This window comes from Macrobrachium rosenbergii, chromosome 8 (genome assembly GCF_040412425.1).
Source record: "Macrobrachium rosenbergii isolate ZJJX-2024 chromosome 8, ASM4041242v1, whole genome shotgun sequence".
Classification (NCBI taxonomy): Eukaryota; Metazoa; Arthropoda; class Malacostraca; order Decapoda; family Palaemonidae; genus Macrobrachium; species Macrobrachium rosenbergii.
In genome coordinates, this window is record NC_089748.1 from 7,935,027 (window position 1) to 7,951,237 (window position 16,211).

The 16,211-nt window shown below is 44.2% G+C and overlaps 1 protein-coding gene, 1 non-coding gene and 1 pseudogene across 5 annotated transcripts in view; all 3 read right to left on the minus strand.

Moving 5' to 3' along the window:
• LOC136840588 (molybdenum cofactor sulfurase-like) overlaps positions 1–16,211 on the minus strand; it is a 165,468-nt gene that overhangs the window by 88,667 nt on the left and 60,590 nt on the right. The gene's annotated exons all lie outside the window — the stretch shown is intronic.
• Positions 3,376–3,492, minus strand: LOC136841326 (5S ribosomal RNA; annotated as a pseudogene).
• LOC136841331 (U6 spliceosomal RNA) lies at positions 4,982–5,086 on the minus strand. Its single transcript, XR_010853885.1, has one exon. It is a non-coding gene; the product is annotated as a U6 spliceosomal RNA (small nuclear RNA).

The following is a 16,211-nucleotide window of genomic DNA, read 5'->3' on the forward strand; positions in this document are numbered from 1 at the left end:
CAGGGCTAACAAAAACACAGTCTCCAGAGACAGAATATATCTGACAACTCTTGTACAGATTCATGCACACTTTGGGTTGAGCCCTTAAAGGTGAGTCACACCCCTCCAGAAGTCTGAGTTCCCCCAAGGGGAAGTACCATTGAGAGCCTTTCAGGATCATAAAAATCTCCCTTAAAGAGCCCAGATCTACTTCTAGGTTACACCCCTGCCCTAAGTCTGAACTGTGACATCAACAGCCAGGACAGAAAGAAGCTTGCAAAGTGAAGATAGAAGAGAAAACACTGCCACCTGCTGAAGAGGAGCTCCAACCAGAGAGAAACCCCATCTCCACATTCACTACTAGAGGTGATTCTTCTTTGACAAAATGATATTTTAATGATAAAATAAAGTTTGTTCATACTTACCTGGCAGATATATATATAGCTGTATTCTCCGAAGGTCCGACAGAATTTCAAATTTACACACGCAGTGGCCGGTCAGGTGGTTAGTACCCATTCCCGCCGCTGGGAGGCGGGTATCAGGAACCATTCCCATTTTCTATTCAGATTTTCTAACGCCACTGTCTCCTGAGGGGAGGAGGGAGGGCAATATGAATATATATATCTGCCAGGTAGTATGAACAAACTTTATTTTATCATTAAAATATCATTTTGTTCATGAGACTTACCTGCCAGATATATATAGCTGAATACCACCTTTGGAGGTGGGTAGAGACAGCCAAGAATTAGGAAAAAACCAAGTATTGGTAAAATTATTTTGGTTCCTTATCTGATAGCGTAGCTGACTGAGTGGTTACTGCCACTCTAGTCTGCTTCTGCTTTACTAGAGACCCCAGCGAGGTAGTGACCTATATAGCTGGCGACTTCTAGATGATCTGTCAACGGGGCGTGACCACAATGTGACTAGATCATAGACCATACAAAGAGGACAAAAGAGCATTACTAACCACCTAACCAACACCTAAAGCGTTAGTTTGCAAAGGATTGGGAAGACTGCCTCCAGTAGTCGACCCAACAACCACAAAAACACAATTAAAAAGGGGATAGGATCAGAGTTATCCCCTGTCCCCAAGGTTGCTGAAGCAACAATGTATGGTCCCAGCGAAAGCAATTTTCGTATGCTACCTAAACATCTTGCCAAGAGTGTGAGGCAAACACCGAATTGACTTCGCCAAAATGTGGCACTAAAATGTCACTGAGTACCATATTTTTCTTGAACGCCATGGAGGTAGCAAGTGCCCTCACCCGTGAGCGTTAACTCTCAACAACTTGAAGTTGGAGTCTTCACAACTAGAGTGTGCGTCCTTGATGACGTCCCCTAATGAAGAATGCCAGTGCATTCTTCGACATAGGTTTAACTGGTTGCCTCACAGAACACCATAAAACATCCAAGGGACCACGAGTGTCCTGTGTTCTTTTAAGGTAGTACTTGAGAGCTCTAACTGGACATAGAACTCCCTCAGGTTCCTGTCCAATAAGGTCTGCTAAACCTTTAATTTCAAAGTGTCTAGGCCAAGGGTTAGAAGACCTATCATTCTTAGCCAAGAACTTAGGGCTTAAAGAATAGACAGCATTGTGTTCCTTGAAGCCCACATGACGGCCTCGAACTTCGCTCACTCTCTTTCGCTAGAGCGGTTAGGAAAATAGTTTCGAGTAACATCCTTTAGAGATGCAGAGTGGAGAGGCTCAAAAGGACTAAACATCAAAAACTTGAGCATTACATCCAAGTTCCAAGCAGGGGAATTAGCTGAGGAACCTTGGACGTCTTGAAAGAGCTCGAAAGATCGTGGAGGTCCTTATTGTCAGACAAAGCTAATCCTCTGTGTCTGAATACAATGAAAGCATGCTCCGATAACACTTGATAGTCGAGAACTGCTATATCGAGTTTTTTTCTCTTAAGTAAAGGAGAAAATCCGCAACCTGGCTCACAGTGATAGAGGAAGAGGAAAGCCCTTCTTTCTACACCAACCTTTGAAGGTTGCTCACTTCGATAGATATATCCTTAGATGAAGAACTTCTGGCTCTAGCGATGGCCCGTGCCACCTGGCCAAAAAAAACCTTCGCTCTGACCAAGTTTCGATAGTCTGAAAGCAGTCAGGTTCAGAGCGGGAGATTCAAAGATATCACGTGAAGTGGGTTTGTATGAGCAGGTCTGCTCTCATAGGAAGGGTCCTCGGAACGTCTACCAACCAGAAGAGAAACTCCGAGAACCAGTGGTTCGAAGGCCAAAACGTGGGGATGAGAGTCATCCTCGTCCCTTGTGAGGCCGCGAACTTGCGATGACTTCTCCCAGAATTAGAACGGGGAAAAAGGCGTAAACATCTATTCCCGTCCAATCCCAGGAAGAGCACCACTCGCAACTGCCCCAGGGTCGAGTACAGATGAGCTTTATAGAGGGAGCCTCGCTGTTCTTGAGGTCGTGAAAATATCCACAAGATGGCGACCCCAAAATTTCCAAACATCTTGGCAAACCTCCTGATGAAGGGTCCATTCCTTCGGCAGGAGTTGATGGCGCCAACAGAGCAGGTCTGCTCGAACATTTTCGACCCCTGCAACAAAACTTGTGAGAATCGAAATATTTCGAGCATAGGCTCAAAGAATAATCTCTCTTGCAAGGCTGAACAGGGAACAAGTAGTATTGTCCGAGTTTGCTAGAACTACACGATTGCAAACTTGGACCTCGAAGAATTGGCGAGCAAAAGATAGCCGCCAAATCTTTGAAGTCGATGTGCCAGGACACCTGTTCCTCTCTCCGGGTTCCTAACACTTCCTCCCCTCTAGTGTTGCCCCCAACCTGTTGACGACCCGTCGGAAAAACAACACTAGCTTGGGGTTCAGAAGCTTGAGGGAGATCCTTCTGCAATTTCGTTGGATCGAGCCACCACCCCAGATCCTCTTTATATAAGGAAGAATTCTCAATTCCTCTTCCAAGTCTTCCTTGCTTTGCCAGTTCTCCAACAAAAAGAACTGAAGAGGCCTGAGATGCAGACTCCCAGAAAACAAACTTCTCCAGCGATGAAATGGCCCCAGCAGACTCATTCCTTCCTTCACCTAGCATGTTTCCTTTTCCAAGAAGGCCGAGACTTTTCTAAACATAGAAGTTGTCGTTCTTGAGACGGAGACGCTATAAAGCCGCTGAATAGATCTGAATTCCCAGACACAATGGACAGTGAGGGGATCAGCTGCGACTTCTCCACAGACCAGAAGTCCCAGGGACTTCACGAGTTGCAGAGTCAACTGAAGGTCCTCCAGATACTTCGCTTCAAGCTCGAATCAACCAGTCGTCCAAGTAGAGTGAGATCCTGACGTGCGACAGATGCAACTGCATTGCAACGTTTTTCATGAGACGTGTAAACACCCTCGGAGCAAAATGTGACGCCAACAGCATCTGGTGTTCCCAGGCGGTCAACCATCCAAGGACTGACCAGACCCAACGTTGCTTAACTTCGCTGATCGGACGAGAGCGGTGTTTTCAACGTGGTATGGCGTTGTGCAGAGTCCAAAGCAGAGAGCCCTGAACTGGAATACGTCTAGTCCCCCAAGACAACCTGAGATACTTCACCGAACGTGGATGAATTGGGGCGTGAAGATAAGTATCTTGGAGATCCAAAGATACCATCCAATCCCTGGGATGAAGGGCTCCTAGTATTGACTGCGAGGTCTCCATCTTGAACTTTTCCTTCCGGACCAAATTGTTCGACCTGTTGACGTCCAAGACGGGTCTCCAGCCTACTGAAAGTTTTGGGACTAGAAACAATCTGTAGTAAAATCCCGGGAACATTGAAGTCCAAGACCTGTTCCACTGCTCTCCGCTCGAACATCTGTTCGAGCAGGTCAAACAATTTTCTGTTTGACAGGAAGGCAGTTGGGAAACGAAAAACAAAAGAGGAGGAGACAGGAAGGGAATCAAGTAACCTCTCTCTAACAGTAGGAGGGACCAAACGTCCGCCCCTCACTCTTTCCAGGCTTGTGCAAAATGAAGCCTGGTTGCAAAGGGAGTCTGGAGATGAAAGGAGTCACTTGCTACCTCTCTTGGAAGTGACATTCCTTCGGGAAAAAACTCTCTCTCGTGGTGCGGGTCTCGTGTTGCTTCCCATGAAAGCCCCTTTGTTAGGCAAACATTTAGCTTTTCGTTTACTTTTGTATCATGAGATCGGGCAAGCGTTATGAAGGAGATGCAGTTTGAATGTCGATAACTTTAGTTTTGAGAAAACGATATTTTTTGCTTCTCTGTGTATTTATTTGCTTGCCGTTACACAGTTTGATGTTTTATGACATAATGAAAAGCCAAAAAATAGACCTGCAAAGTAATATAACTTCGCTAAATGAAGCCAAATGGCGAGTGTCAAAACACAGGCTGAGGTTGGCCAGCCTGCACGTCCATACTTAGTCAAGCTCTGAGCTGCTACTGACTGACTGCCACTGACTGCCCTGCGGCATTCCTGTCTTTCGCTGATGCGTACTATGTCTGGACAGGGTTGCCATAGATCGCATTAGATATTATTCCATAGCTAAAAGGAAATTACCACCGATATACTGACAATATCATTACATTATATGAAAAATGTAATTTGACTATGATAGGTTACTGTTTTGTTTATAACTCCTAACTGTGGCGAACTCTTAAATAAAACTTTCTGAGAAGATAGTCAGGATATGTATGATGCCATAAAAAATATCCCAGAAAAATTGATTTCCGATTTTTTCGTCAAACGCTCCCCTTAAGACAAAGACAACTGCGAAGGTGGAGAGAGAGGAGCGAAGGTTGAAAAGTCTCAGAAACAGATCCTTAAGAAAAAGCCAGAGTCTGATAATCAGAGGAAGAAGAAGACGAAAGAAGTTTCTCTTCATACAAAGGCTGTGACGAAAGAGGATGTTCTTCCCGCAGCTGGCGGGTCTTGAGTGAGTGGTGAAAGTAGTTCGATTGCAGACCACAAAAGCGGGAACTCCTTGAAGAACGAAGAAGTCGTTTAGTAAACATAAAAAATGTGGAACGCTTCACGATTAGCGTGTCATCCTTGCGCAAGAGCCATGCTAATCTTCTCTGTATCGTTCCAATTTAGTATATGTACTGCCGAAGCAAGTACTGGCTAAATTAAGAAGGACATCAGATGTTGAAGCGGGTAGTTGTGCGACATGATAAACAACTGGAGCGGTGTCAACACAAGACTTGAAGCTATACGGCGAAGCGAGTCGCGGAGCGTCATGGAGTGACGGGCGAGAGGCTCCGTGGCAAGTACTAGAAGAGAGTCACAGCGTGCCGCGGCGTCATGGAGAAACAAGAGCGTCAAGGTGAGGAGGCGCGTGAAGCGTGAGAAGCGCATCGAAGAGCAAGAGAAAAGGCCAACACCTCAACTCGGGAAGACGAATAGGAAGCCACTAAACACTCTCTCTAGACGACAGACGCTCTGTATCGTTCCGAAGCGGGAGACGAAGGTGAAAGTCTGTACCTCTTAACAGGCAGAAACGAATCTTGAAAGGTTCATGAGAGCATCCAGCTGTTGTTGCAAACCCAACAAAATCTTACGCGTTGGAGAAGCCACTCTCTCGGGAGAAGGGCTGAACCTGAGAGAAGGAAAGGGGCGAGAGACGATACTTCCTTCCACAGGGGAAGAAGCTCTAGCCCTTGCCTTAGCGACAGGGGGTCGAGTAGCGCGTGATCATTCGAAAACACTTTATTCTCTTCTGCAGAGGAATATCCACGCAACTTTCGGGAAGAGTACAAACGTCAGAGGAAGAGGACGTGAAGCGCCCCTCTCCTCTAAGCTTCTCTTAAGAGGGCGAGAGTCCAACCGAGAGCTCCAACCCCGAGGCGGGAGGACGTGTCGGAGGACGAGAAGCAATCCTTCAGGATGCGTGCCTGAGCACGATCCCTGGCAGCCTGGGTAGCGTCATCAGGACCTGCCGAAGGGACGCCAGATCGGTGGGAAGCCCCGTAACCTCATGCGGCTTTCGACATGCCCCCTCCCTGGTCCTGGGAGTTCGACAGAGGTCCAGGCCTAGAGGCATTATAGGGCCGATCTGACGCCCCCTCCACAACACTAGGGGCACTAGCACTAACACTATGCGTTTGAATTGCATTCACTTCAGTTTCAAGAGCACGCATTGACTCCACACGAGAGCCAGGGAATTACCTTCTGCAGCAACAAACTACAGGGTTAGTACTAAAATTTACAGGGTTACTAGTAGGAGAAAACCCTGACTGTCCATCTAAGGATGCACTCTAGGAGGAAGATTCCTCAGCCTATCACGCTCCAATTTAAGCATATAGGCTTCATATTTCTTCCACTCACCCTCAGACAATCCCACACATTCATTACCGATTATATAGAGCATTGAACACCCTTACATATCATACATAAAGAGTGAGGAACTATCAAAGTCTTCGATAGCCTCACCTTACATTCACCCAAGCTACAGACTCGATAGCTAGAGGTAAGACATCTTAATTATAAGAAAAGTCAAAAGCAAAATCAAAACGGTCCACAAAGAGCGTATGCCAAGTCACAGATCCAGTCGAATACCAAAAACAACCAAAATACTTAAGTGACAACAAATTTGAAATCCAAATGGCGGAGGAACTGACAACAGGTGTTGACAGTCCGGCGACAGAGAAAATCTGAATAGAAAATGGGAATGGTTCCTGATACCGCCTCCCAGCGGCGGAATGGGTACTAACCACCTGACCGGCCACTGCGTGTGCCGCAAATTTGAAATTCTGTCGGACCTTCGGAGAATACAGCTATATATATATCTGGCAGGTAAGTCTCATGAACAAACAGTCGTTTAGGAAATTAAAGTATCCAAAATCTATGCAATCCAGAGACTGTGGATACCATCCAGGCATGATTGCCAGTGCTCTCACCACCTGGAAATACCTCCCTAAGAGTGGCTGAGCCAACGGTATTACCAATTAGGAAAATGATTTGGACCTTGGACAACAGAGCTAGCAGTTCTGGGTATTGGTCAGCATGGACATGTGTTAACATCTGGAGTCTGCCTCCAAAAAGAGAAAATAAAAATCTTGCTGTTTACCTTGACAGAATAGAAAAAAAGACATTAGGCTCGAGACTATCCTGCAATACTTAAACATGTTCACCTTGAATGCTACCTATCTCGTTGGACGGGTCAGTACCATTCTCAGCTAGCACCCTGCTGGCCCGAGTTCGAGTCTCCAACCGACCAATGAAGAATTAGAGGAATTTATTTCTGGTGATAGAAATTCATTTCTCGTTGTAATGTGGTTCAGATTCCACAATAAGCTGTAGGTCCCGTTGCTAGGTAACCAATTGATTCTTAGCCACATAAAATAAATCTAATCTTTCGGGCCAGCCCTAGGAGAGCTGTTATTCAGCTCAGCGGTCTGGGTTAAGCTAAGATATACTTATGGGGATGAAAAACCACAGAGCTTCCTGTTGTGCTGATTGGCAAACAGGTCTAAGCTCCAAGCTTGGGACCGTGAACAACTTCTCCACCACACAGGTGTCTAAAGGTCACTCTGACCCTATTACCTGTCTGATGGTTAAGCTGGTGTGCCAGTACAATCAGAAAACCTGAATTGAACTTGGTCAACAGCTCCAAATGAGATTTACCTCCAGTGCACTGCATGGTTATGCACCCCATTCACCACTGGATGCATCCAAAAACGAAGGCATCTCTGAAGAAGGGTGCCTAGTGTCACTATTACCGAGAGGTTTCTGACATCCAGCCACAGTCTCAATACCCACTCAATTCCCAAAGATCTGAACTACTTGAGACTGAGACTCTAAACTGGGCATGGGGGGAGGGGGGAAGATGCCTCAGGGACTGGATTCTCCAAGAATGACAGATGACCTAGAATGAGTGCCGCTGCTGAGCAGATTGTTCCTGACATGACAGGAACTAGTACACAGTCTCCCCGAGTCTGAAGATGTAAGAATCCTACTGACCGGTTCTCGCTGTTGCCATAGCCAGCATACCCAGATATTCTACTCTCTGTTTGGGAAATAGATCCAACTTCTTCTTGTTTGTTACAATTATTTGAGAAGATAGTAGGCATACAGCAATTACAATGATGGATTTACCAGGACTACCTGAAAATGCTTGAAAATGTTGAGAAAACAACCATTTACAATAAGGATTCAAGCTGACACCAGTGTGAACACCTAAGATTTTAGGGGGAGGATGATCAAAACCCTCCCTTAGAGAGTGAGTGAAATGGAGGTACTTTCAGAAGGACCTACAGATGTGTGCATATGAAAATACAGAAGACTTTACTCTCTCTCGACTTCTAGTGTGCCAATCATTAGCATCGCATAAACCTCTTCATGAAAAATGAGGTCCTACTGCAAACCTGGGATTATGTGAGGAAATGGACCAGGAAAAAAAAAGATACAGGCGTGTCTAGGACTCAAAAAAGATAAGTAGATACCCTTCCCATAGGGTACCAACTCCTTGTGTCGCCAATAAATGTCACACTCATAACGCAAAATGACTTCGATAGGCACCCTCTTACTAACAGCAGCTGGAGGAGGAGAATCCCTTCCAAAAAATGTATGGGTGAATAAAAGGTGATACAAAACTCACTCCCATACAAGAAGTCTGGGATCCTCACTGGGAGTAAAGGAGTCTCTGGCCTGAAAAAGAAAATAGCCAGTCAAACACAATGTTCAACTGCAGTGCCCTGTAGAACCCAGAGCCAGTCCAATCCTCAGTGCCAGCACCAACCTAATACCAAAAATCCTAAGGAATTGAGACAGCAATGTATCCTGCTTCCCAAATGCAAGTTGGTTCACAGGTATCTGTCTGGTGGGATGAGTAGGTAAAAAACATACCCCAGACAAGTCTCTTGATTGTGATCTCTTTCTTTGAGGCATCCACCCAATGAAAAGTGCTACATTTGCTACAGTGAAGGACCAAAGTCCTGCTGAAACAAAACACAGCAGTTGACTCTAAGTCAGAACCTTCAACAGAGAGAGAGAGAGAGAGAGAGAGAGAGAGAGAGAGAGAGAGAGAGAGAGACTCCTCTTGCTCAGAGATGATTTAGCAAGAGACTAGAATAAAAAGCAGAAAGAGGCAAATGAGTCTATCTGTAATGTTGGTCTGGCACAGTCTGAGAGAAAGAGTTTCTCCCTCCCCTCTGATAACTCAGGGGGAGGAGGAAGTAACTCACTAAGCTGGAGAAGCCTTAAATGAATTCCCTATACAAATACAGGTGAATTCATTACATGGCCTGCAGAAAACACTCAGCAGGTTGCAACTAACGCAACCGAAAGAGAGCCTACACTCGCTTGATGGTAAAAAATCTTATGCAGATCGTGCCAAGTTGCTTCCTCACAGACATATCATTCAAAAAGGGTTAATGAGCTCAGAAAACTGCCCCTACATATTGGTATCCAAATCCTGGCAAACTGAACTAATGGGTCCTTCCAGGCAACAACAACCTGGGATGCTCCCACTCCAAGAGAGGGAGGTCCACCAAAACCCCCAAGGAATTGTTCTATCACTCAAGCGTATGACCTGTCCAATTTTAAGACTGATCCAGATACATACATACTCCTTTGTGAAAAGGCTTAGAAGGGAGCACAAACTCTCCCTATCCTAGCCCCAATGCTTATTCTACCCATACATCTGCAGAGGTAAGGGTAATAAGTAAATGGTCCCTGGCACCCTTGACCAGTATGGTAGAGACTGTGCTTCCACCAGGTGAACATGGCTACAGGTGGTCATCAGCCTTAATAGACCCACAGGTTGTGAAGACCATGCTTGCTCATGTGGCAAACATGAACAACGGCTGCCTGCAATCATGGCAAGACCCTCATAAAAGCCAAAACTTCCACTAAATAAAAGGAGGGAAGGGAGAAACCACCTCCCTGGCCCGGGATGACAGGATTGCTAGGGCCTGTCATTTTCCTAGGACCCTCAACCTGTTCTCGAAAAATGGTGTGCGTGTGTGGGGCGGGGGCAGTGATACAAACACCTGCATGATTGATTCTCACATGCTCACGCTGGCCAAATGGCAGAGAACCCCGTCCAGTGGTCCGACAGCCCCCCTCACTGGACCAGTCAGCTTTGCTAACCAGACCAGCACCAGTAACTTGGAGACCAGAGGACCCAGAGGTAACGGTTGCACCCACGCATGGAGCACTGGCTGCAGCAGTACTCGCAGTACTACTAGTGTGAGACCTGTCAGTCCTCTCTACAGAGAATGACTGATTGCTGGAAGTCTATCAACACTCCCTACAGGGTGAGCCAGGAGTCAGAATATTAGCCTTCTTTCCTGGAAAAACTCTACTATATCCACTGTTACCAAGCAACCTAATCCAACCAGGTCACATGAACCCCTCTCTATGAGGCCCCAAAGAGTCATGGAGAAAAGGGATGTAGTGCTCCCATATTGCTATAGCCAGCAGACCATGGAAAACAGAGAACACTGGCTAATCCCCCCCGGGCCCCCCAACACACTTGATTAAAAAATTACAAATTTAAATTAATTTGTATTTTTCATAGCTAACAAACCTGCGGTCTTAACATTAGGATAAATCTTCTGGCGCCAGCTGGAAACTGGTAAAAATAAATACAAGAATTGTTTATGCAAGGAATTGGTGGCATCTGTCACGGAGATGAGTCACTCTTGGTGGGAGGTAAGAGAATCCTTAACTGACTGGAGGTTCGACACACCAGTCATACTTCTTGAATAACAGAATTCAATGGAAGGAGACCTAATCCTCTGATCTGTTATATACATGGGTATCAAACAGTCAGATTACTGGGCTAGCCTTAGTCCAATGCAGCAATTCATTGCACCAGAAGAAGTTAAAAGAGCTATATCTGTTCACATAACAAACTAAAGTAGCCACCTATATATACATGTTTGTTATCATTCCTCTCTCTCCTTGCTAAAGAGAGGAAGGGTTTGCTACTGCTAAATATATTTGTGTAGAATAAAAACAAACCAACAGTAAGGCTACTATGCTCACCTGTATCTGGCGCGTTCCAGCGTATGATGGAACCTTCTTCATACCGCCCATAGGAAGAGAAGAAAGAAAAAAGGGGGGAAGGAAGAGACCAGTCATCCCAATCATACTCACTTTCATACCATCATCTTAGGCAAGATACAAAACTGTCCTGCTAGGGGCACTGGATGAGCTACACAACTTGTTGAGCAGCCACCACCAGACCCAAAGAAAAAGTGTCCAAGGACCTGTGGGCAATTTTCCTCAGGTAGAAGGAAGTGAACATGGTTTGGTGGAGCCAAGAACCAGCATTCACAATGCTATGAACAGATAAGTTCTTCTTGAATGCTAAGAAGGAGCTTAGTCTCTAATGTCATGTGCTCTTGCATGCACAGCATTGGCAGTAGACAAAGATGATGAGAAGTAGGCATGCCTAATTACTTTACAAAGCCAAACCAAATAGTATTCTTGGACACTTAATTCTTGATCCGGTCTGTGCTAACAAAAAGTCTTTGGCATCCCTGTCTGAGATGTCAAGTTCGTTTTAGATAGCAATACAGTGCTCTGCTGGGACAAAGGAGCAATTCATCTGGATCGTCATTAATGAAACCCCTAAGGGAAGGGATGGAAAAGGAGGAAAATTGTCTTGAGGGTCTAGTTCCTGTCCGATGAGCGATGCAGTGGTTCATATGGGGCTAAGTGAGACTACTTAGCACCAAAGTCAAATCTCAGGTAGGGGGTTTTTAGTTCTCCAGGAGAACAAGACTTCAAAATTTTTGAGCAGCATAGAGATTTCCCAAGATGAAGTTAGGTCCACATCTTTCAAACAAAGAACCAATCCCAAGGCAGCCCTGTAGCCCTTAATAGCAGAAACAGAAAGGTGTTTTTCTGTTCTGAGGAACATCAGAAAATCAGCTATCTGCTGAATAGAGGTTCCAAGTAGAAAGAAACCCCGTTGGTGACACCAATCACAGTAGACGGCCCATTTCCTGTTGAAGAAGACCTTCTGAGGTAACCAGACATCTGTGCCACTGCTCTGCGAGAAAAGCCTTTTGCCTGCAGGAGGTACTGGATAGCCTCCAACCATGAAGAGATAGGGATGTCAGAACGACGGCCATGGTCCATTCTTGAAGACCGCAATATGGAAAGTTGAGAACGGCAAAACAGTGGGTCAGATGAAGAACCATGGTTGTATCCAATTCTATGGCAGTGACTAGCAGTACGTCTGTCCCCATGTACACAGCCTTGTCTATTCGCAAATCCGTGTCCGAGGGAAACAGGAGAGGAATCACAACAGCCGTGATGGCCGTGTCTATCCCCAAGTCCACGTTGGAGGGAATCAGGAGAGGAATCACGATTTCTTATGGGCGATCGTGATCTGGAAAGAAGACATCTAGGAGGTGCAGGCCTGACAGGACTTCGAGGAGGTTCTACCACTCGGATTTTCTTGATTGAAGCCTTGTTGTCCTTCCTCCTAACTTGAACAGGATGCATTGGAGAAGAAGGAATGTACATGTGAAGGAGAAACACAACAGTGGTCTGAAGGTGAGGAAGAAGAGATAGTCTTCTGTTTCTTGGGGATAGGAGCTGCAACAAAGTCCTTAATCCTCCAATGCCTGATGCAGGAATGGACAGGAGGGGCAGATGACAGAGAAGAAGCAGATGAAGACCATAATGAAGACGAAGGAGATTTATGCCATCTTTTCTTAAAAAAAACGGCCATATTTCACTCGAAGAGCAGAGTCAACAGTGTCGAGTCCAGTCTGAATGAGAGAAGAAGCAGACAGCGCAGCCGCAGATAACGTCATAGTAGAACTAAGCTGTGACATCACAGGGGAAGACAAACTCTGGATGCGATCTGTTGGAGCAACCACTAGCTGGATGGGAAGTGACCCCGGATGGTGCATAGAGAGAACCAACGATATCTCGCTAGTAGGCGTAACGTGAGACCCAGTAAAGTGAAGGCCGGGAGGGTCAGGAACTGTCATGGTGGCAGGCACAGGAATGTGTGAAGACATGAAATAGGACAGCAGGCATCTAAGATTGGAACCCCTGATAGGTCTACTCAAGCCCAAACAACTGACATCTGCGCATCTAAATCTGAAACAGAGGTAAATGATGGCGCTGCCACACCCTTCTGGGAGGGGGATACATTCCCCCGAGAGAGACGGGGCAGCATGAGGCAATTTCAGAGAACCTCCCAAAACGTTCAAAGACGAATCAATGGAAGAAAAGGAAGGAGACACACCTGACAAGGAAGGAGAAGCAAGGGGAGAAGCAGAACAACGAGGAACCTGAGGAATATCCATTGGAGGAGAAAATTATTCCCAAGATGGCGCCTCCGACTTCCTCCTGCACTGCTTCTTCTTGGCAAATCTCTTCCACTGCACAGGAGGCCAAGAGCGACACTCAGGGCAAAGGTTTAGTCACATTACAATCACTCGATCTGCACCTACTACAAGTTGAATGGGGGTCAGCCTTAAAAGAAGCCATATAACGTGAGCAAGGACAGGAGCCTACACCAAGACATTTTCTCTGAAGCTTGCAGGAACTTTTAGCTGGGTTTTGGGATTGCATGATAAAAACCAAAACATGTGGGCAAAGGCAAAAACAACCAGCTATGGAGAGGAAGGAGAGGAGAATGACTTCTCTCAATGGCTGTAAGAAGAAAACTGATACATCACGGGGTTGAAATTGGTTCGCTGGCCACATCCCACCTCATCTCCATGACAGTACATCACGGGGTTGAAATTGGTTCGCTGGCCACATCCCACCTCATCTCAAGACAGATGCCAGATGCCACCAATTCTGTGCATAAACAATTCTTGTTTTCATTTTTACCAGTTTCCAGCTGGCACGAGAAGATTTATCCTAATGTAAAGACCTAAGTTTGTTCCGCGTATGAACAATAAAAAATTTTGGAAGTGAATGAGCTGAGTGAGCAGGTTGATAAAATCTTCTCCTTTTAATCCCAAAGGATTGCAGCAAGAAGAGTTGAAGTGCTTCTCTATCACCATGGTCGCCTGACCATGGATAGACAGAGAACACCCCTGGACCATTGGCAACCCAGACTCAATCCATAAGTAATCCCTCAATTATTTGGATCACCATTATCTAAAACTTGACATTATCTGACACACCCAAACTAGGGATCAAAGCCTCAAAGATATATATATATATATATATATATATATATATATATATATATATATATATATATATATATATATATATATATATATATATATATATATATATATATATATATATATATATATATATATATATATATATATATATATATATATATATATATATATATATATATATATATATATATATATATATATATATATATATATATATATATATATATATATATATGGGTGTGACTAGGGATCAAAGCCTCAAAGATATATATATATATATATATATATATATATATATATATATATATATATATATATATATATATATATATATATATATATATGGGTGTGACTAGGGATCAAAGCCTAAAAGATATATATATATATATATATATATATATATATATATATATATATATATATATATATATATATATATATATATATATATATATATATATATATATAATAATTTTTAAAATTTGAAAAAACTGCCCTTCAATGGTTGGTAATGCTGCAGCCTCAAGAAAATGTTGGCAACACTGCAACACTCAGACTTACCGGGAAAGTGTTTTGGGGGTGGGAGACGCCTCAAAAAGTTTCTATTGTGGGGGGGGAGGGTTAGATGGCTTGGCACCATCAGAGAGGAGTGGCAGTATGGCTGAGTAGAGGAAGGCTCAGAGGTGTTGTTTTGGAAGGGGGTGGAACAGGAGAGCAGTTTCTATGGCTGGGAGGGGGTGGGGATGCAGTGCTGGATGGGTGACGAGGGCTAGGTAGAACTGACTTGATAGAGTTTGTTTGATTTCATGTTTTTATGTTTATGATATAGTAATTCACATTTTGTTAAAGAATACGTACTGAGAGAGAGAGAGAGAGAGAGAGAGAGAGAGAGAGAGAGAGAGAGAGAGAGAGAGAGAGAGAGCAATAACCGAGGTATGTTTACATCAAAGCCTAAGTACAGCAACACACACACACACTCAACTTTTCATTCATATTTTATGCTACAGTATTCTCGTTTATATTTTATTGTATTTCCTCATTTTTTACTCTTTCAAACCAAAAGATAAGTGCAATCAATGCAATCATGTGCAGAGAGAGAGAGAGAGAGAGAGAGAGAGAGAGAGAGAGAGAGAGAGAGATGGAATATCAACAGTGATAAAATATTCTCTTGTGTGCTGTTTATAGGTACAGTAGTGAGTTAATGTGGCTTTTCTCAGCAACATTCACTTCAGGGTGTGACGTCCCTGCCTACATGAGTTAGGGTAGAATTGATTGATTGATTTGTTTGTTAAATCTGGTGTCATAACATCTAGGTTATTGATGCAAAGAGACTCTTTAGCCTTGGCAGGCAACTCTTCTAGGAAAATGACACTCTGAAATCAAACCAGTGGGTGGAAGGGACCCTTAGCCTTGGTAGGCAACTATTCTAAGAGATGGCTATTCTGCATACAAACCTTGTTCTCCAACCTTGGACTGTATCATAGCCATTGTACCGTGACCTTCCATAGTCTTGGGTTTGAGGTCCCTTGCCTGAAGGTACCATCAGGCATTTATCCTCCTTTTTGTTCACTTTCTTGTTTTTTTGAAAAGTGTGAAGGACAGGCTGATGAGAAAGCAAAAGCTGCATGGTAGATTATCAGGGAAGTGCCTTCGTCTGTACCTAATCTTTTCAGAGTGTTTTATAATTTTCAAATCCGTCCTAACTGTCCTTCCCCAGCTGTAGCAACCTGGCAATTTCTTACTTGCCTTACAAGGTGTGCCAGCACCACCCTGTTGACAAGTTGCTTCTGGTGCTTTTTTCAATGACATATGGTGATGTTTACATACACTTTGAAAAGAATTTTTAAATAATGTAAATGCTGTCATTGTTGATGGTACTATTGTTTACTGTTCTGTTGATTTTTACAATGTTACTCTTGTTAGAGTCAATTTACTTTTGCTACTGATTCTACGTTGGTAATTCTAATTCTTTTGAGGACACTGAGCTGAACCCTGGGCCTGTTACTCATTACAGTAAGAGAAATTGCAAAGAACTTTCCTCAATTATTCGAGGCTTAAGGTTAAATTTTCTAGACCTCCAGAGTTGAGTCCGTAACTATGGTTTTTTATCTGAGACTCTTGTAAGTAGT